The sequence below is a fragment of the Accipiter gentilis genome, chromosome 25 (genome assembly GCF_929443795.1).
Source record: "Accipiter gentilis chromosome 25, bAccGen1.1, whole genome shotgun sequence".
NCBI classification, from domain to species: Eukaryota; Metazoa; Chordata; class Aves; order Accipitriformes; family Accipitridae; genus Astur; species Astur gentilis.
In genome coordinates this window covers 18,911,733-18,929,939 of record NC_064904.1, presented here as the reverse complement: position 1 = coordinate 18,929,939, position 18,207 = coordinate 18,911,733, and the positions used below count along the sequence as shown (strand labels likewise).

Below are 18,207 nucleotides of genomic sequence, written 5' to 3'. Positions count from 1 at the left end.
TTTTTTTTTTCATTTTTTTTTTATTCCCTTTGGAAAGCAGCCGCTGCCCAGAGCCAGGCCAAGGTGACTCATGAGCAGGACTGCTCAGAGCAGGGAAGGAGCTACGCTCCCTCCTGCACGCTGGAGGCAGCCATTACGCACATCCCCGAGCTGCAGGAGCCAGTTATGGGTTGATGAGTCATCCAAAGTGCATAGTTACTGTAATGATGAATTGTCATGAGTCTTAATTAGCAAATTAGTTAATTTTCCTTAGAAAGTTGATGATTAGTACAACAATGAGTGCTTTGTGCATTCTTTGTAACAGTCATTCAATATTGTTCTTCCTTGGGTGACTAATTGGAGAAGACTATTTCACAGAGCTTCTACTAGCATTCCTGTATCAGTCTTTTAAACATTTCTGTAGCAGACATTTCTGCATTACCTGGATGCTGTGATCTGGTTATGGGATGGGACTAATCACAGGAGACTTCCAAAAACCTGGAAAGGACAAGGAGCAAGTCAGTAAGGAAGCTCTACCCGTTTTATTCATTAGTGCTCTCAACAGCTGCCTTCTATTATAGCATGCCGTAAATGCCTTGCTGCTTGCTTTGAAGTTGGTTAATCTGGTCTGGCTTTATCTTATCTTTTTCAGGAGCCAGTTTGAGAATTAAAAACTCGTGACTGACAACATTCTGCTTTCTGCTCTCCTGAGCTTTATGCTAAACTTTTATAGCTGTAATTGTCTCAGAAGAGTGTAGCTTGTCTCAGGTGTAGCTTGCATCTCCTGGTGCCCTCACTACCTGCAGCGTTAAAGCCCTGCCTTTGGAGGAGCTCGAAGAGCAACTGAGAGCAGGATTGTGTTCCAAGAAAAGAGCAATATATTATGCACAAGATGTCTCTGATTGCAGCACCTTCCAATTACGCCAGGACTCTACACTTCTCTATCGACAGCAGAATCCAAGTCTTACGGTGAAGGTGATTCCTTCCGTTTGGTTTAGCCCTGTTTTGGTCCCTGTGCCTTAATTCCCTTCTTGCTAGGGATGTAAATAGAGAGAGGTGCTGAGGAGGACCCCAGAGCAGGGTCAGAGAGAGGAGCAGATGAGCTGCAGCGAGGTTGGTGGGCTCTGCAAGAGTGAAGGACCTGCATAGAGCTGGCAAGGCTTTCGAGAAGCAGCTGCAGCCCAAAAGGAAACTTGGAGGTAGGTGCTGGAGTACCTTCAGTCTGGCAAGTGAGACCGTCGCTCTCTCATATTTATTTATCCCATAATACTCCATTCTAGATGTGATCAATGCTTGTCAGTGTCAGTAGGTACTGGATTTATTGCCAGGGAAGGAAAGAAGCCACCATGACTACTCACTGAGTAATAGTGAGTAATTTGACTTCTAATTGTGGATCATTAGGTGTATCATCATTAAGTTACGGTGGTGTAAATACAAACAGAATCAGGTCCATTAGTTTTGATATTTGGTTCTAATCTGCCCCTGTGTAAATCAGGAGTAACCCTCTTACCGAAGTGAGGTTACAATGACTTGAAATTGGGTCAGAATCTAGTTTAATTTTCCCAGTTTACTGGGTGATGGGAAGAAGGGCTGTACCTTCCCATTTACCCCCTAGCGCCATGTGTCCCTCCCTGTATCGGACGATGCAGCCTGGGTCACACAGTGGTAAGGCTGCCTCCTCTTTGTCCCAGTTAAACTGGGGCTCTCTTATTCCCTAAAGAGGACAGTAATGGGGGATTCGGTACTCTTTGTAAACATTAGTGGACTCCTAGCATTTGTTTGCTAATGCATGCGCCTTCCATGCTTGCTGGCAGAGACCAGCGTGAGGTCAATGCTCAGCGTGCCTTGACTTCTGGACCAGGAAAGAAAGTCACTTCTGTCAGATGGAAAAGGGGTAAACTGGCTAGAAAAGAGCCATTTTTTCCTGGCTTCTACAGCACTATTATGTGCAATGAAGACACTAACTGCCCCTGTGTCAGAGAATTGCTGAGAACCAGACCCAGAGAGGATTGCCAAATCCTCCACTGAATGCCAGAGGAAGCACTGTAAGTAAAAGTCATCTGTCTCAACTGAAAGGCTGAATGGTGACTTTAAGACTATACAGCTAACTTCATTTAATTTTCCTATCTGTGCAAATAAATAAACCGATTAAACTAAGGCGTTCTGTATGTTGTTTGCATAGAAATCCACTCGTCCTGGCCCAGCCACCCTCTTAAGCCTTGTACTGCGGTGTGGGGGAGAGCACATTGGTCTATTTTTATTTTTCATTCTGTGTTGCATGTAAAATATGGCCAGAGAAGGGGGAGATGGGGGGGCTTTAAACATTGGCTGCCACCTTAATTGCAGCCGAGCAATTAATGGCTACAGCTTTCTTGGACAGCTCCTCCATGAATGTCACACACAAATATATCTGACGCCTGGGTTCAGGAGTATTCTTCCATGCTTTTTGTTAAGTCATCTTTCTAATTTTTGTGCCAAGTGGTCTGTCTAAATTGAATTGCATTTAAATGAGGTGAGCGTGCGATGGATCATCTGACTGCTGCTGTTTCCCTCCAAGTTTTGTGACAAATCGCTCTAATGCAAACACCGTGTCTCACACCTTGAACTTACTGCTGCAATTAAATACTGATCCTTTAAGCCTTATCTCGAAAAGACAATATAGTAATAGCACTCATGCGTGTTTGCACAGAAAAGCAGAGAAGTGTGCATATAGCAGATGCTAACAGACCTCTATTAATTTAGTTTGCAGGGGTCGCAGTAATGTTGAAGATATGAGCAATGGCATTAGCATGTCTAGGACCTTCAGCACAAGCTCTCCAGGAATTAGAGCATATACTGTGATGCCTTCACTGCTGTGACAGCTGAGTTACGCCACCACTAGAGTTTTTACTAGCTTATTGTATAGGGGAGGACAACTAAATACTGTGCAAATACAATGAGCCAAGGAAGAGTGCTGACCAGTCACTGAAATCCCCGTAAAACTTAGTTTTGTCTGAGTGATCAGCCAAATGTAATGACTGACAAGGGAATGAGTCTTCTGGGTGCACAGCCTGGCGATTAGTCACTTCTCATTACCTCTTCCTCCAATTAACAGCAAGCAAATCAGCACTCCTGAGTCAACGAGGACCTCAGGAGAAACTAGACTTCCCCAAAATGCTGCCAGATGTCAGCAGAAGCTCCGATCCCCCCGCCTTGACCTTTTTGTACTTTTAACACACGTAATTAACTGTTAACGCAGTCATGTTTCTGTCAGTCTAGCCCTTCGCGCATGGTCTGCCAATAAAAGCGGTTAGCTTAGGCATGACGAAGGAGTCCGTGCCCAGCTCTGCTGTCGTGTGCTTCTGCACTTCATCTCATTTCCATGCCTGTCCCAGCCAAGCAGGAATCCAGCCTGAGATCCCTTTCGGTACAACCTCATCCCTCCATTTGGATCTTTCTTGTTCGTCATCGCTGTCTTTGCAGTTTCTGTTGTTAATAAGTTTTCCCTTGAATGGGTTATGGCGTTAGACTGTGGACATCACGCTTTCTTATACCGTAGCTTTTATGGACAGTGTGTAGAAGTGGAATATGAGTTAATTTTCCCCATATGATCCAAGATACTCTTATGGAATATTTTTTTATGTATTTTTGGTGTCTGCAGGCTGTGGAAGAAGCTAACTTGTCACAGTACCCTTCTTTATAAAAGTTTCATTCCCCCCCTCCCCCCCTTTTTTTTTTTAGCTTCAGTTCACTTACCTGCGACTTGTCAGAAATAATTAAATGCTGAGATTGCTTTGGCCTCCCTTCAATGGGCATTTACCCAGCTCATAAGTACAAGAGTTGCTCCCCTGAGCTCTGTTTCCACTCAGACCATTTGACAGGGCTCAGGTAGAGTTGCTGAGGTATGCTCGGCAACGCTTTGAGGAAAATGAGAAACACAGATGGGCATGTGTTTGGGAGGGTCCTAAGTTTGCTGGTTTTTAAAACCCATATTGTGTTGCTCGGATCCATTAGGTTTTGCCTATTAACATTAAAAATACTCACATTTATCCCCAGGTATTTTTATAGTCCCCTTTACTCCCAAATTGGCACAGGCAATGCTGCTATCCAAAATAAATGAAGTGTGTGAAGACAGACAGTTTAAAGGCGTTGAGGAATGCCGCTGTTTCAGACCTCTTACATCTCACTCGACTCTCACCTAATTTGTTAATGGGTATGTTTTTCCCCGTAGGACAATAATGCTTTTCTCTGTGACGTTTTATAAAGGACCTTCTAAACCTCCTTTTGTCCCTTTGGGTAAAATCAGTTGAATTGGCTGGTGCCTTTCTATTTTCTCTAGAGAATCCGAGTTGGTTCTTAACCCTTTCTCTCCTCCAGGCCTTACGAACAGTATGATAGGAAACCTTAGACATCTTACGAGTCCAGAGACAACGTGGGCAGGTGGTAGGTTCTCTAGGGAGAGGCTTGTCACTATCTAAAAAGATTGGCTATATAGGAGAAGAGAACAATATTTGCTCATTTTAAGTACGAGGAGCTAAAACAGCAACTCTCAGAGGGATGTACGGTGAGTTTGTGACACCGCCGGGACTTGTCGCTGGATCTCCTGGGGCACGGTCGATCCTTACGCTGTTTGCAGGACATCTCCTCGGACCCAAGGATTTGCAAACGTTTCCAAATCTCCACAGCCACCCTTGGGACGCACCAGTGGTGCCAAACCGGGGAGCGGAGAACAAAGATCCGCTCTGGCATGACGCTCATTACACCAGGCAGGCGGCCGCATCCCTTGCGTAGCTGCAGACAAAATACTTTAATATTAACTTACTCTGCGGTGGCATGAACAGCTGGGATGGTTCCTGTGCTCTTTGATTTACCTCGACAGGCTCTGAGCCTGTTTGCTGCACATTTCCTTAGAAGTTTGTCACAGCCTGACACACGGCGTTCCCGTGATGCCTCGCAGAGCTCAATCAATGTCCTTCCCTGGCTGCGGGAGGAAAACATGCTGAGCCAGCCGTGCAGGCTGCTTCGGCGGTGGGATACCTTATCCTCATGCTGAAAGAGCCCTCGGAGCAGAAGGTCTGTCTGACTTGCAATTTCTCCGCCCGCCTCCGTCTCTCCCTGCATATTGCTTCTCTTTGCTACCCATCCTGCTACGTTTCAGGTGAGTTACAGGTCTGTGCTTAGGAGGGGCATTGCGTTGGTGTTGCAAATGTTTTTTTTGCAAAGGAAAATATCTTCATTCCATAGGTATTGATGAAGGAGAGTATTAATTTAAAACCTGCTATCGGTTAATGTAGAACAGCATAAATAGCAACTGGGTACTACAAATGATGAATGGGTGAAAGGATTTGAACTGTCACTGTGATACCACCCAGGGAGTGTTTTACAGGAGACGAGGTATTTTCTGTGTCATTTCCTCATTTGCTTTGCTTAATGATACCCATCCAATCTTAAAAAAATCATCTTCTGCTAGGATGCTACCAAGAAAGAGGAAGAATATCTGAAACTTGCTTTGAAACAGTACTCCTGGTGTTGATTCAAAGCACGGTTATTATTCTGCTGCTCGGAAAGCTGCTTTTCTGCCCAGCTTCCCTGTGATCCCTTTAGCTACATCTGATGCTGAAGGCTTGAAATCTCCAGATTAGAAATTAAATTCCAACTCCGTGGCCCAGACCTGATGGCCCACTGGAGTCACAGCAAGTAGGTTTTCCTTTAGAGTGAGCTCTTCCAGCTAAAGCTGTTGCTTTTCGGTCAAGGTTGAACTCTTTTGGAGGAAAAGATAATTAAAGCCCTGCTTTAGAGGAGTAAGAGTAATTAGTGACTTGAAAATGAGCAGGGATTATTCAGAGTGATCTTGCAAGGGTTTAGGTGCTTGTTTTATTCCGCTTGCATGTGTTAGCACGTAGGACAGTTGGAAGAGCTCTGGCTTGGGCTGACGGGGGATTTAGGGTGGCCGTGACCACGGCCAGAGGCGATGAGCCATGCCGTCGGGACGGCTGGGTGAGAGGCAGCACTTAGGGCATCAGACGGCAATTGCCGCTGCTAGGCTGGGTATAAACCGCAGAGTTTCGGGAGCGGACGTGTGTGTGGCGTGGGTGCCCGGTGCGGGAACAGCAGCCTGGGGAAGGAAGGAAAGGGGTTTCCCTCTGGGTTTTCTCATGGAATTTCCATTTTATTTTGCAAATGTGAAAGCTGAGAGCGACTAGTCCCAGGCCTGTGCAAGGAGGTGAGTACTGAAGAGCCTGAAGGGAAACTGTCAGAAGTCATGATTTAAGTCTGATCACTCTGAAAACGTCAGTCACTGAGATGGGCACTGAGTTGTCTGGGTGTCTTTAATTGTGCTGCTCATAGTTGGTCCTCTTTTGAATGTGATGAATTCCCTTTTTGAATTGAACAGCACAGTCTTAAACCCCGTTTTGGGCTTTTCAGTGCTCTATTACAACGGTGAAATCCAGAAATGGAAGGTGAATGCAGTTTATAAATAAACAGTTTTTTCAGAGAGCTCTGAAACAGCTTCTAACAATTCACTTTATTAGCTGGATTTTCGTCAGTACAAAATGTGACCATGATCATCTCAGCTTAATTAAAAACATATATACGTTGTGATAGCGTGTGGATTATGTGGAGACTTGTATTAGCCTGACAGATTTTCATACTGATCACTTACAATGTCACGGCTTAGACCATTTTTTTTTTTATTATGAGCCTTTATTCTTCTCGCAAGAGTTTCTAGCGTCATTTCTGCTGACGGATGCTACTTAGGACAGATGTATTTTTATTCCCTTACAGTTGGATTGGATCAAACGTCTTCTTCCACGTAGCTCAAGTTTCTGCAGTGGAATTACTCCTAGTTTACTACTTTGAGAAGAAAATTGTAGTCATTTTTGTAACCTTCTTTAGCAGCAGTTGAAACCTTTTTCAGCACATGTGCATGTGATCTATTAATTTCCACTTCCTACCAGTTGTAGGAATTCATGCTTGTAAATAGTATAAAAAATGTAACACAAAGAGAGATGGAGAGAAAAGCCAGCATTTGGTCATCTTTTTTTTTCCTAGCTAGAATGAGCGAGGTCTTGAAACTTGCAGGGCGTTTGTTTCTGGCATTGATAAGGATCTCTCACGTTCTTATATAAAATACTAAATTAACAATAATCAGGTCCCGTGACTTACAGCCCCGCTAAGTGTATAGCTTGCCTTTCTCTTGGGCCTTCTCTGAATCCACAGAGCTGAAGGCTTTTTCCCTGTGATCTGAGAAAGCAAAATTCCTGACAAAACTAATGACTTGGGGCTCCTGCGGCATTTTAAGACCTTTTCTTTTTCCCCATGAGTGGCTGCCTAATGTGATTGGGATTTCAGTGTCTGTTTGCATTATTTCCTCCCTGCAGTTGGGGATATTCAGCATCATTAGCCCGGCTGGCTGATCTGCACAGTGGTAGCTCTCCAGTGAGTTTTTCCACCGGGTTTCTCTGTCCACATAATCTAGATAGTTTATTGCCTTATGTATCGGGCAACGGGACACAACGTATGATTTAAGCATTTTCAGGTCTTGATATCATGCCTTATGCTGTCATGTTGTGGCAAATGTATAAGACACATGAAGGACCAGAAATTTCTAAGCCGGTAGTGAGTGGTATGTTCTTGGCTGAGACCCCTTCAGAGCAAGCGGTGACCAGAGAGCGGGGCAATTGCCTCCGAGTCCTGGAAGGTGGAGGAAGAGAAAGATCTTCTGTAGCTGTAGCAGCTGGATCTTTCTTTTCCTCCTCTCTGTTCTTGCATTCCTGCTCAGCTCCCGGCAGGAGGGGCAGCCCTGTCCCTCCTATGCCTTTTCCCAGCTCTTGGCCCCAGGTTTTCTCTCCCTGTTGGCAGGACCCCCCATCCCCTGCCCGTGGGGTGGGAAATCTGTTCCCACTCCTGGCAAAAGGTGATTCGGCTGTGATGCCAGCTGGAAAACTCTGCTGTGGACAAAAGCAATCAAACATAGGCAAAATCTCCTGCTGCTGAGTCCCACCACAATCACTGCAGCTACCTCAGTGATTAATCGAAGCAAGATTCGGCCTTAAATTTGCACCTTGCAAGCGCAGGATGCGGATGCTGCCTTTGGCTGGCTCATGTGCCGCTCTCGGCAGCGCTCCTGCAAGAGCAGAGTGACCGGCTGGGACGTGCTGAGCCAGGGAAGCTCCAGGATGAAGCAGCAAAACGCTGCCTTGCCAGCTGACGGCCAGTCCCACGTTCAAAGTGGCCACCTCCTGCACATCCCTGTGGACCGCCGGAGTGGCCTCGCATGCAACAGCACGGCATCCGCCAGCATCCGCTGCCTTTGTCTGTTCCGGAGAGTTTGGAAATGCGGCGGTAGCCTGCAGCTGAGTGACACACATGGCTGGCCAAGAGGGTAATGCTGAGCTCTTAGCGCAGCTCGATGCAAATCCTTCTTTGATACCGAACGCTGCAGTTGATTTCTCAAAGATGCTTTGGGACATATAAACAAATTGTTTGCTCTGAGCAACGGGGTCTGGAAGTTCAACCAGACTTTTCATTCCCAGAGGTCTGAAGAAATGATGGGAGGGTGCCTGCAAAGCCTGGGGGGGATGCCAGTCTCATGGCTTTGCTGGGATAACTCCCTTTTGCCGACTGCCTCCCGGCCGCAGAGCCACCAGCCGCTGTGGATACCGCACCCGGGCTCGGGCTGCTGGTCCTGACCAGCGCCGGCACCGACCCGCAGCCACCGCTGGCTCAGCTGTCCTCCTCACCGCTGCCCAAAAAAGATGAATTTTCTTGTGCGTGGGAGTTTGCTTTTCCCCATTGATGTTTGGGGCTCTGGGAAGCTGAGAGTTAGTGTCAGTCCCCCAGTGATGGAGCCCGACGGGTGCTGTCCCAAGAGCCCTTGGTGACTTCTTGCACTCTTTTGAGTAACTACGTGGCAGAGCATCGATTTTCTTCCCCGTGGGTACCCACAGCTCCGTGGTCAGCCACTGATCTCACGTGCAAGCTTTTGCGATGTTTAAGGTGAAAGAAATCTGCCCCGTGAGCGCTTTGGGAAGGATCCACGTCAGAGGGAAGAAAAAGTCAGGGCTTTAAGAAGTCAGAGCTGAAAAAAATCTGGTTATGCTCCCCTGATTGCGGGGCTGGGATTGAATGAACCCCGGTACGTTGCATGCTGCGAGCAGGGCTGCTCCATGCTGCAGATCCTGGCAGGTTTAAGGCAATTAAGAGAAATTTAGGGGCAACCCCTGTTCCTGGTCATGGGGAGGTGACCTGGTGTCCTCCTTCATGTCCTGGGGGAGGCCGTGGGGTGCCCTGGGGGGCCCCCACACCTGCCCGCCCCACCAGCTCTGAGAAAGGAGGTGGAGAGGGGTGCGGTGGGAGCCGGCTGGTTAATTAGGGTGGTTAATTAGGGAGGGTGCGGGGGAGTCTGGGCGGGTGATCCCCGTGCGTGGGTGGGGGACCCTTCTCCGTGGAGGGTCTAGGTAGTGGGATCCCTGCATGGGGTGGGTGCGGAGTGGGAGGTGGTCCCCACGCATGGGTGGGGAGATCCCTGCGTGGGGGGTGGGTGGGGTGCGTGGGGTGATTCCCACGCTTGGGTGGGGTCTGGGTGGGTGTACTGGCGCTGTGGGAAACCTGGGTGGGGGGATCCCCGCATGGGGGAGGTCTGGGTGGGCGAGCCTCACGACTAGCTGAGGGATCCTCTGCGTGGGGGAGGTCTGGGTGGGTGATCCCTGTCCGTGGGTGGGGTCTGGGTGGGGAGATCCCTGTCCATGGGGGAGGTCTGGGTGGGTGATCCCTGTCCGTGGGTGGGGTCTGGGTGGGGAGATCCCTGTCCATGGGGGAGGTCTGGGTGGGTGATCCCTGTCCGTGGGTGGGGTGATCCCCGCGTGGGGGAGGTCTGGGTGGGTGATCCCTGTCCGTGGGGGAGGTCTGGGTGGGGAGATCCCCGCGTGGGGGAGGTCTGGGTGGGTGATCCCTGTCCGTGGGTGGGGTCTGGGTGGGGAGATCCCTGTCCATGGGGGAGGTCTGGGTGGGTGATCCCTGTCCGTGGGTGGGGTCTGGGTGGGGAGATCCCTGTCCATGGGGGAGGTCTGGGTGGGTGATCCCTGTCCGTGGGTGGGGTGATCCCCGCGTGGGGGAGGTCTGGGTGGGTGATCCCTGTCCGTGGGTGAGGTCTGGGTGGGGAGATCCCTGCGTGGGGGAGGTCTGGGTGGGTGATCCCTGTCCGTGGGGGAGGTCTGGGTGGGTGATCCCCGCGTGGGGGAGGTCTGGGGGGGGGGGGCAGGAGGGGGCACTCCCCACGCAGGTGGGAAGGCTCTGGGTGGATGCACCCACGCGAGTGGGGGAACCAGGGTGGGAGGCTCCCTGCGCCCGGGGGAGGTGCGGGTGGGCGAGCCCCCACTTCTGCGGGTACCCCAGCAGCGTGTGTGTGTGTGGGGGCTCCCCACGCCTGGGGGTGGGCTCTGGCGGGGGTGACCCCTCCCCCCCGCCGCCGTGCGTGGGAGAGGGGGGTGTGGGGTCCCCACAGAAGAGGTGCGGACGCGGGGTTGAGGTGTGGGGGGGAGTGGAAGGTGCCGGCGTCGCGCCTTTAACGGGCGGGGGGAGGCCGGTAGACGCGGCGGACGTGCGGTGCCGCCTCCGCCCGCCCTCCCTCCCTTCCTGCCCGCCAGCGCCGCGCAGGCACCGGCTCGCCGCCGTTCCGTCCCACCACCGCCGCTTCACACGGCCCGGCTCGGCTCGTACTCGGCCCGCCGCGCCTCACGGTAAGTCCCGCTCGGGGAAACACCACAGCTCCCGCTTCGGCCCGGCGGTCGAGGAGGGATGGGCCGGGACCGGGGCCTGCCCGCGGCCTTGCCCGGTGAGGGGCGGGCGGGCCTAGGCCTCGGCGTGGCCGGGCCGCGGGCGGGTGAGCGCCGGCAGGTGGGTGACGGGGCGGGCTCCGGTCCTCGTTGCTCTCCCGGGGCCGGCCTGAGGGGAAGCGGGGGTGGGGTGGGAGAAGCGGCTCCCACTCGCGGCCGTGGGGCGGCTGCTGCTGCCGGGGGCCTCCGGCAGCCGCCGCTGCGGCTTTGGGGCAGCGCAGCCCCGGCTGGGCTTGGGGGGGTGTGTGGGGATCGGTGCCTCCCGAGCACGTCTGCCGGTAACCTTCCCGAAGCTAAGTTCACTGGGGGGGAAGAAAAAAACCAAACAAAAACCCAACAAAAAACCGATGTGTCGGTCGTCTTCCGTAGGTCTGCGTCGTTACCTGCCCGCTGCCAGAGGCACGAACCTGTGAAGGGCGGCTGAGTGAAAATTCACCCCCAAAATACGGTTTATAAGAATTTCCCGGGGCTCTCAGGCCCCTGGATAAGGTTAGGCGTGAAGCGAATGCTGCAGCGCCCGGGTGGCCTTGCAAACTTTAATGAAGCATTGCGCTTCGCCGGTTAAAATAGTCTGGCCCATTTTTGTATTCCTGTAGCGGTGTTAACTGCGCACGGTAAAATATACTGCTTTTTCCGATGTCCATAGGTTACGTTTGTTGGGGGTATTTTATTTTTTAAAACTGCCTGCGCCTTTTGGTACAGCACCGGTGTGGGATGCGTGCAGCTGTGTTAACCCTGGATGTGTTAATACCCCCCTGCTTCTCCTGCTCTACTTGCAGCTTACTCCCTTGCTGGAAGTACAAGCTGTCGAGGTGTACAGGCTGTCGAGGGGGAAGAAGAGTTAAGGTGGCAAAGCTACATCTTTTGTACCCAACTAATGTCAATTGGTGAAGTATTTTAATTAAGTAGGTGGTTAGTAAGAATAATGTAGCATAGCATCTCTTCTGCATTAGGCACTGCCAAATGCTACCTCCTAGTGATGTGCATACACTTGTGTGCTTTAGGTTTGTTAGTTTATAACCTTTTTTTTTTTTTTCCAAAGGCTGTGCTGTGTATTTTGAGATCACTGTTAGAAAAACTTGAAGATTGTTTCTCGCTTTGTGGAAGCGAGTTGCGGAAGAGGAGCTGAGCTGATCCTCTGCTGTAGTTATTTTCTGTTTAAAGTTATTTTCTTTTTCTTTAGTCTTTCCATTGCCACCTCTGTCCAACAACACACATGGTATTTAGTAGACAAGTTCTATTTCACATCTCTACGTATGACAAGGCAAAAATCCCTCGCTGGAAGGTCTGAATTGATAGCTGCAAAAGCTAGAAGGGGGTTGAGTTCCCATGTTCTACCTTTTTTTCAGATATTTTTCTGGCCTGTTCTCTTGGTGGATCGCTAATGTCCTCCTGTTTGGTTTGGGCTGGAAGCATTTCTCTGCCTTGTGGACCTCTTCCCTATAACTGCACTGTAATTTCTGTCTGTGAACACGCTATGCAACTTGCTTTACCACATATTTTTTCTCTTGCCTCATATGCTGATGCTGCTTTCTGCATACTGTGATTAAAATAACTTTTGTGTGTAACTGCAGCAGGGAAGGGTTCGGGTTTGGATAGAAATACTAATTCTCTGTTAGAGTTATTACCAAATACCTTTTTTGTTAGATTTTTCCCCCCCCCCCCCACCCTCCCTTATCGAGCTAGTCTCAAAGAAGATGCTTTCTGCTCTCAGAAGTAGCAGCAGTAGGATGTGCCGAACACAATTAGCTTTTAATTCGATCCTTTATCCCCCACTGTCATAAAACCCTTGTTACAGATAACTTAGCCTGCTAACTACTTTTGTTTTTGAAACCCCTTGAAGAAGAGGGAAACACTTGCTCAAGCCTGTATAAAACTGTGGTGTTACTTGGTTAGGCATGTAACAGCTTTCCTTTGCATCATCTGCTCTTACTGTTGGAGATCAGATGGTTATGGCTTGAAAGTGTCTAATCATTGCTTGACTGTTAGTACTGTAAACCCAGGGTTAACAAAATCCCTCAGGAACTGAAATCCGTCTTGAATTTCAGAGGTGATGGGTATAGATTAAATACATTTTTGACCAAGACCCTTAAGCATAAGGACATGGGGGGAGAGGACATGTGTTTTATTTTAAGCATCAAACTTGGTTGCTCCTAATCCCTTCCCCCGCTGCTGCCAAGACACCCACCTCTCGCCATTGACTTTGTGAGAGCTTCAGCTCCCAAGTTTAGTTCCCTGATCATACCCCAATTACGTGCCTGAGTAAATAGTGTGAATAACCCCCTGTGCTGTCCTGGAGGGGTGGGGAAGAAGCAGAAGGCAGGAGGGTAATTCTTCATTCCCGCTATCTGCTCCAAAAGCTGTGACAGCAAGCGGGCTGATAAGAATCCGAGAGCGGAAGAGAGCCCCTGATCAAGTTTAGTTTCCCTGTTTATAGCACCCATCCGTGCTATAACATAGCATAACCTTTCATAACACAACTGCTCTTAAGGTGAAAGTTGATCGGTTTATTCTTTGCCCCCATCTCCCCAGGAGAGCTGTTGGAGAGCCTCTCCTAAGTCTTGGAGCAATCACTGAATTTCCATCTTGATGGTGTTCCTATAATTTGTTTTTGTTCTGGCGTTGCCATTTGGTTTAAACGGTTGTTTTTCTTCCCTGATGTAATTAGAGGGAGCAATTGGATCCCCTCTTGACCACTTGATTTGATAGGTTAAACAAGTCAAAGCCTTTAAGTCTCCTCCTGTTGATTCTCAGGATTTCCTTGTCAGTGAAAACCTTCTGCCTTTACCCATCAAAACCTTTTTAATATAAAGGGAATTTTATGCATCTGTGCTTAGCTCTTAAGCTTCCTGCTCTGTGTTAGTGAAGCAGCGGGATTGGACTATTTTTAAAAAAATGAGTATTTTTGGGGGGCCTACTTGCTGCACTAAGCTCTCAAACTTTTTGATGTTCCTCGGGTGATTGTTTTAGGCTAATGAGACAGGGAGTTGCTGGGCTAAATCTGTCCCAGACAAATCACTTCTTGTTAATGACTGTGCATAAACTATGGAGATGATAGATTGGAGAATTACCAGCTCATGACTCTTAGGAATCTGTTTCTCCTTTCATTGTTATACAAGATGTCCAAGCAAATAAAACACATGATGCCTTTTAAAAAAATAGTATTTATTTATGTTTTTAGAAATGTAAAAGCTTCTTCCTGTTTGCATGCCTGAACTACAGATGGTTGCAGGAGAAGGGGGTACTTCTGAGCTTTGAAAGCTTCCTACTTATTGCCAGAATGGAGCCTTTAAAGTAATTTCTTACAATGTCAACTTGTTGGCACTTTTTCCAGGCTGATGCCTGCAATCTCTAGTTTGGGAACACATCTGTGCCTGCTGGTGTGGGCACTGCCTGAGAGACTTGAATTCCTGCTTTTTTTGCCCCCATGGCACTTAACGGTGGCTGTTATTTCCAATGAGTTTGGAGCGGGAGCAACAGCCCTCGCATTGATAAGCACTGTATGTTGATCTGGACTCTGCTGCTTCTTCCAGTTGAAAAACTGGTGTTTAACTGCTGGGAGGGAGAAGCAGAGTGAATCCAGGTGCTGTTCCAAGCACGGAGACAGTAAGCAGGCATCTGCAATTCCTGCCATTCCTCTGCAAGGTGTTTTTTTTCCCCCCATGTGAGAACTAAAGTAGCTTATGGGCCAGGTTCCCTGCATTTGAACTCGTCCTCTCTTGGTTGCTGCCATGCCTGTGTGCAGGAGTGCTGCAGTCTAATTAGATTATATTCGAATGAATAAGTGAATCTTAATAAATGAGCTTATGGGGGCACTGTCGGGTCAACTCAGTCCCTAAATATAGGTACTGGGCAGAGTGCAGACTTGATGCAGTATCTATCTATACAGCAAAATTAAATGGACATCTCCTGGGAATGCATAAATACTGCTGCCTTGCCATCTTGTTGGCCTGGATGTTCCAGTGTCTTGGTACGTGAAATGCCCAAATCCACTCAAATATGAGCATTCTTTAATTGAAGTTTGGTGGGGAGTTGGAAGGGCAAGTCACCTCTGTGGAAACTGAAATAATCTGAGGTGCTAAAGGATGCAAATCTCATGATCCTTTTTAATGCATCCCATTTAACTAAAGGTGATTTTTCTTTTCTCTTTTTTTTTTTTTTTAAGTAAGTCTCTTGGATACTTTGGAAAACAGGGCAAAAGAGAAATGGTTTATTGCATATAAGCACGTGAAAACTCCGGAAAGCTTCTTCTCTGACTCTTTCTAACACAAATAAAGAGTATTGTCTCCTAGTTTAGGAGCTTCAAGCCTTGAATTTTGCTGTGCAATGTGTGGGGGATGGGAGGGAGAGGAGAGGGACAGGAACTGTAAGGTTTGTGGGTTCATGAGAAATAAAATAGTTACTTTTATGCAGCTCTCCTCGTTGTTTTCTGCAATGTTCTTTGTTTTTTGTTAGCGCTTTGTTGCTACCCTGTTTATCAAAATTCACAGTTCTAAATTCCTGTTACTGAAGAGATGAAGTAGATGACGTTCCTTCCCCTTTTCTTCCCAAGAAGACTTATTTAGAAGAAGAGCGTTTTTTCTTTTTCAAAGGAAGCCTCATCTTTGCTTGTAGATCACTGAGGCTGCATTATAACTCGGAGAAAGTGTCTGTAAATTAGTAATGTGGCAAGCTACTCATTTTCTTGTGCTAATAATCCCTATTATAAATAGCCTTGTCCTCTGCTAGTGTTAACAGCTCCCTGCTGCTGTCACTGTCAAGTGTGCAGGATTTTCAGTGGTAGTAAAGTATGGAAAGCAGCACTTCTTGCAGGTTTTTGCTCTTTCCCGTCGCACACCCTCCCTCCTGGCTGATCCCGCTGCCTGTGCTGCCCTGTCTGGATCTGCTTGCAGCCAGGCAATCCTGCAAATCACTGCTCTGCTTGAGAGCAGCCGGTACACTGCTAACTGCTCCCCTGCTGCAGGAAACATCTTTAAGCCCTTTTATGCTGTAAAGTTGAGGAAATAGAGCAAAACTCCTGGTTTCCTTCAAGTTGTAGTTGAATGGCTAATTGAGCATCAGGGAGGGCTTCTTCTGTCTCAGAAGAGGTGTGTTGATGTTGTCCAGCAAAACACAAGTTCTCGTTTTGGGATTGCAGGTATTAATTGAATAGTTAACCATTTCAGCCTGCCTGTTTGATGTCCAGCTTGTCAAACATGTGTTGAATGACCCAGGGAAAATAAAGCTTGATTTCAGAATTATGTGGGTATTGAAGGCTTTTAAAGCCTGATATATTTATGTCCATGATTCATGGCACTTCCAAAAACAATCCAGCTCTCATCCTGCGGAGGGGAAGTACCTCGGTCCAGTGTAACCATCTCTTGTTTAAGCTGTGTCACTGGCTGGAGCAATATAAACTGAACCTGAGTTATTTTGGGCTCCTTATTCTTTTGCTTCCAAATCCCATTCTGAAAGGGTTTCTTGTAGTACAAATGCTGCCTTAATTCTGGTTTACGCTGTCCTGTATGGACTGAAAATGGTAAGCAGGGTATTTTATTTCGGGGATGAGACAAATGTGCATCTCGTTCTTGTCTGTGATGTGAAAAGGTGTCTTTTGTCTGCCTGCAACCGCACAGGAAGGAAGTTGTTGAGTCCAGGAGATAAAAGCGCTATCTCCTCCCCTGCAAGGGGCAAGCTGCCTGCTCCTCCGCTCGGCAGCACTCTGCTCCCGTCCTGCTTCTAGTAGGGTGGAGGGGAAAATTTTCATGGGAAAATGTGAGTGGACTCATAATCTATTTGCAAGTGCGTAGCTGTCAAGGAAGATGATGACTAAGCTATTGCACAAGGTGCAGCTCGTCGGGGAGCATGCCAGGATTGGACCGGATTGTGACTGACTGATAAGAGAGCCTGTAATATCAGTCAGCTGCTAATTTTATTATTACTGGTTTAATCTGACCACTGGCTATGACGACTTTTTTTTTTTCTCAGCCTGTTTGCTCTGGGGTTTTAAGTTGAAAAGTCCATGCTCAGTGAGTACAAAGAAAAAAAAGCCCGATTTATTAGAGGAAGTGAATGGTTCCCGAGCCTCTGGTGGGGAGTGCTGGGTGGCAGGAGCGTTTAAAGCTGATGACTTGCGTTTGGCTTGCGTGCATGTCTGTCTGCCAGGCGCCTGCCCTGTGCCGCTGCTGGGCTCTCGCACGGTGTTGTCCACCTGCCCCGGCGTGCAGGTAGGATGGAGGTGCTTACCTTCCCATTTAACAGAAGGGAAAGTAGAGGCCGTGTGCCTGCAGCTGAAGGTGCTAAGAGGTCACCAGCAGGCCAGCTGCTGATGCCGTTCTCTTGGTCCCATTTGTGACCTGGCCCCCAGGGCACGCTGCCCCAGCTTTGCTGTGCCGGTAGTTAACTGGTGGGCAACTGGGAGACCGCTCTTCTGCGGTGACCGAGGCTGTTCCCGTGCACATCTTCCTTTCAGGGTCTCTGCTGGGGCATGGGTGGGAGGCGAAGCCTGGTCGCAGAAAGTGACGTTTCTTCCTGCCTCCCAAACTGGTTTGAAAGGCTGCTGGGATGATTAGTGCTGCTTTGTCTGCTAAGTCATTGCTTATGTTGTGCGGGGACGTCCCAGCTTGGCTTTCATGTAGGCATTCCCTTTTTCTTAATGCTATGCTGTGCACAGACCCAAAAACAGGTACATGAAACTGGTTGCAGCATCTCTTCTGCCCTTTTCCGTTTCAGCTCTAGTTATACCCGAGAGCCGCACCATGGCTACAGCAGATCATACCCAATGGATCTTTCATGGGGCATTTTCAAATCTGAGAAGTGATCCGAGTTTAGTGGTGCTGTGCCAGGAAGGGCCCTTTCCCTTGGGGCTAGGCGGGAACTTTTCTGCCTCCTTTAACTTGCTGTCCTCCGGGGAGACTCGGCGTGTTGTTCTCTTGGACCAGGCAGTGTCTGCAGTTCTCAGTGGGGTGTGGTGCTGGGAAACTGGCAGAAAATGGAGTTTACTGCTGAATGCTTTATCCCGTGTCACACCTACTGCCCTTTGCTTGTGTAAATACCTGTTGGCACCACCGTGGCTTCAGCTGTGATGGACTGATAAAGGACTGTGCTGCTTTTTCTCTTTATGCTGCCTTGTTTTGTATTTACAGCAGTGGTGGTGGAGGTCCATCAAAGCTTCACTTCCCCAAGTTCAAACTCTGACCGAGGAGGAGCTGTTTGCCCTAACGTTTGCTGAGAAGGTGTCCTCGCCAAGCCTGTACTAGCATAGACAACGAGAAGTGTTGTTCTGAAGAGAGGTATCTTAAAAGTTTGGAAACCACCAAGCTGCAGGGAGGATTTATGGAGGTTGTGTTAGGCTTTTACTGGGTTTCCTGGGCTTTCCCATGGCAGCCCAATGGCGGTACCAACAGTTCTCCCTTGTTACCTTCACCTAAGG

At 48.7% G+C, this 18,207-nt stretch overlaps 1 protein-coding gene across 12 annotated transcripts in view; it reads left to right on the top strand.

The window, feature by feature from the left end:
• Nucleotides 1-10,590: 10,590 nt before the first annotated feature.
• The window catches only part of KTN1 (kinectin 1), a 78,589-nt gene continuing 70,972 nt past the window's right edge, over nucleotides 10,591-18,207 (top strand). For 11 of the 12 annotated variants that reach the window (XM_049828434.1, XM_049828437.1, XM_049828431.1 and 8 more), the window contains exon 1: nucleotides 10,591-10,700. The gene's annotated coding sequence lies outside the window, so the exon portion shown is untranslated. Of the gene's footprint in view, nucleotides 10,701-11,165; nucleotides 11,286-18,207 lie in introns of those variants that run through there. The other variant, XM_049828428.1, reaches the window with a different exon arrangement.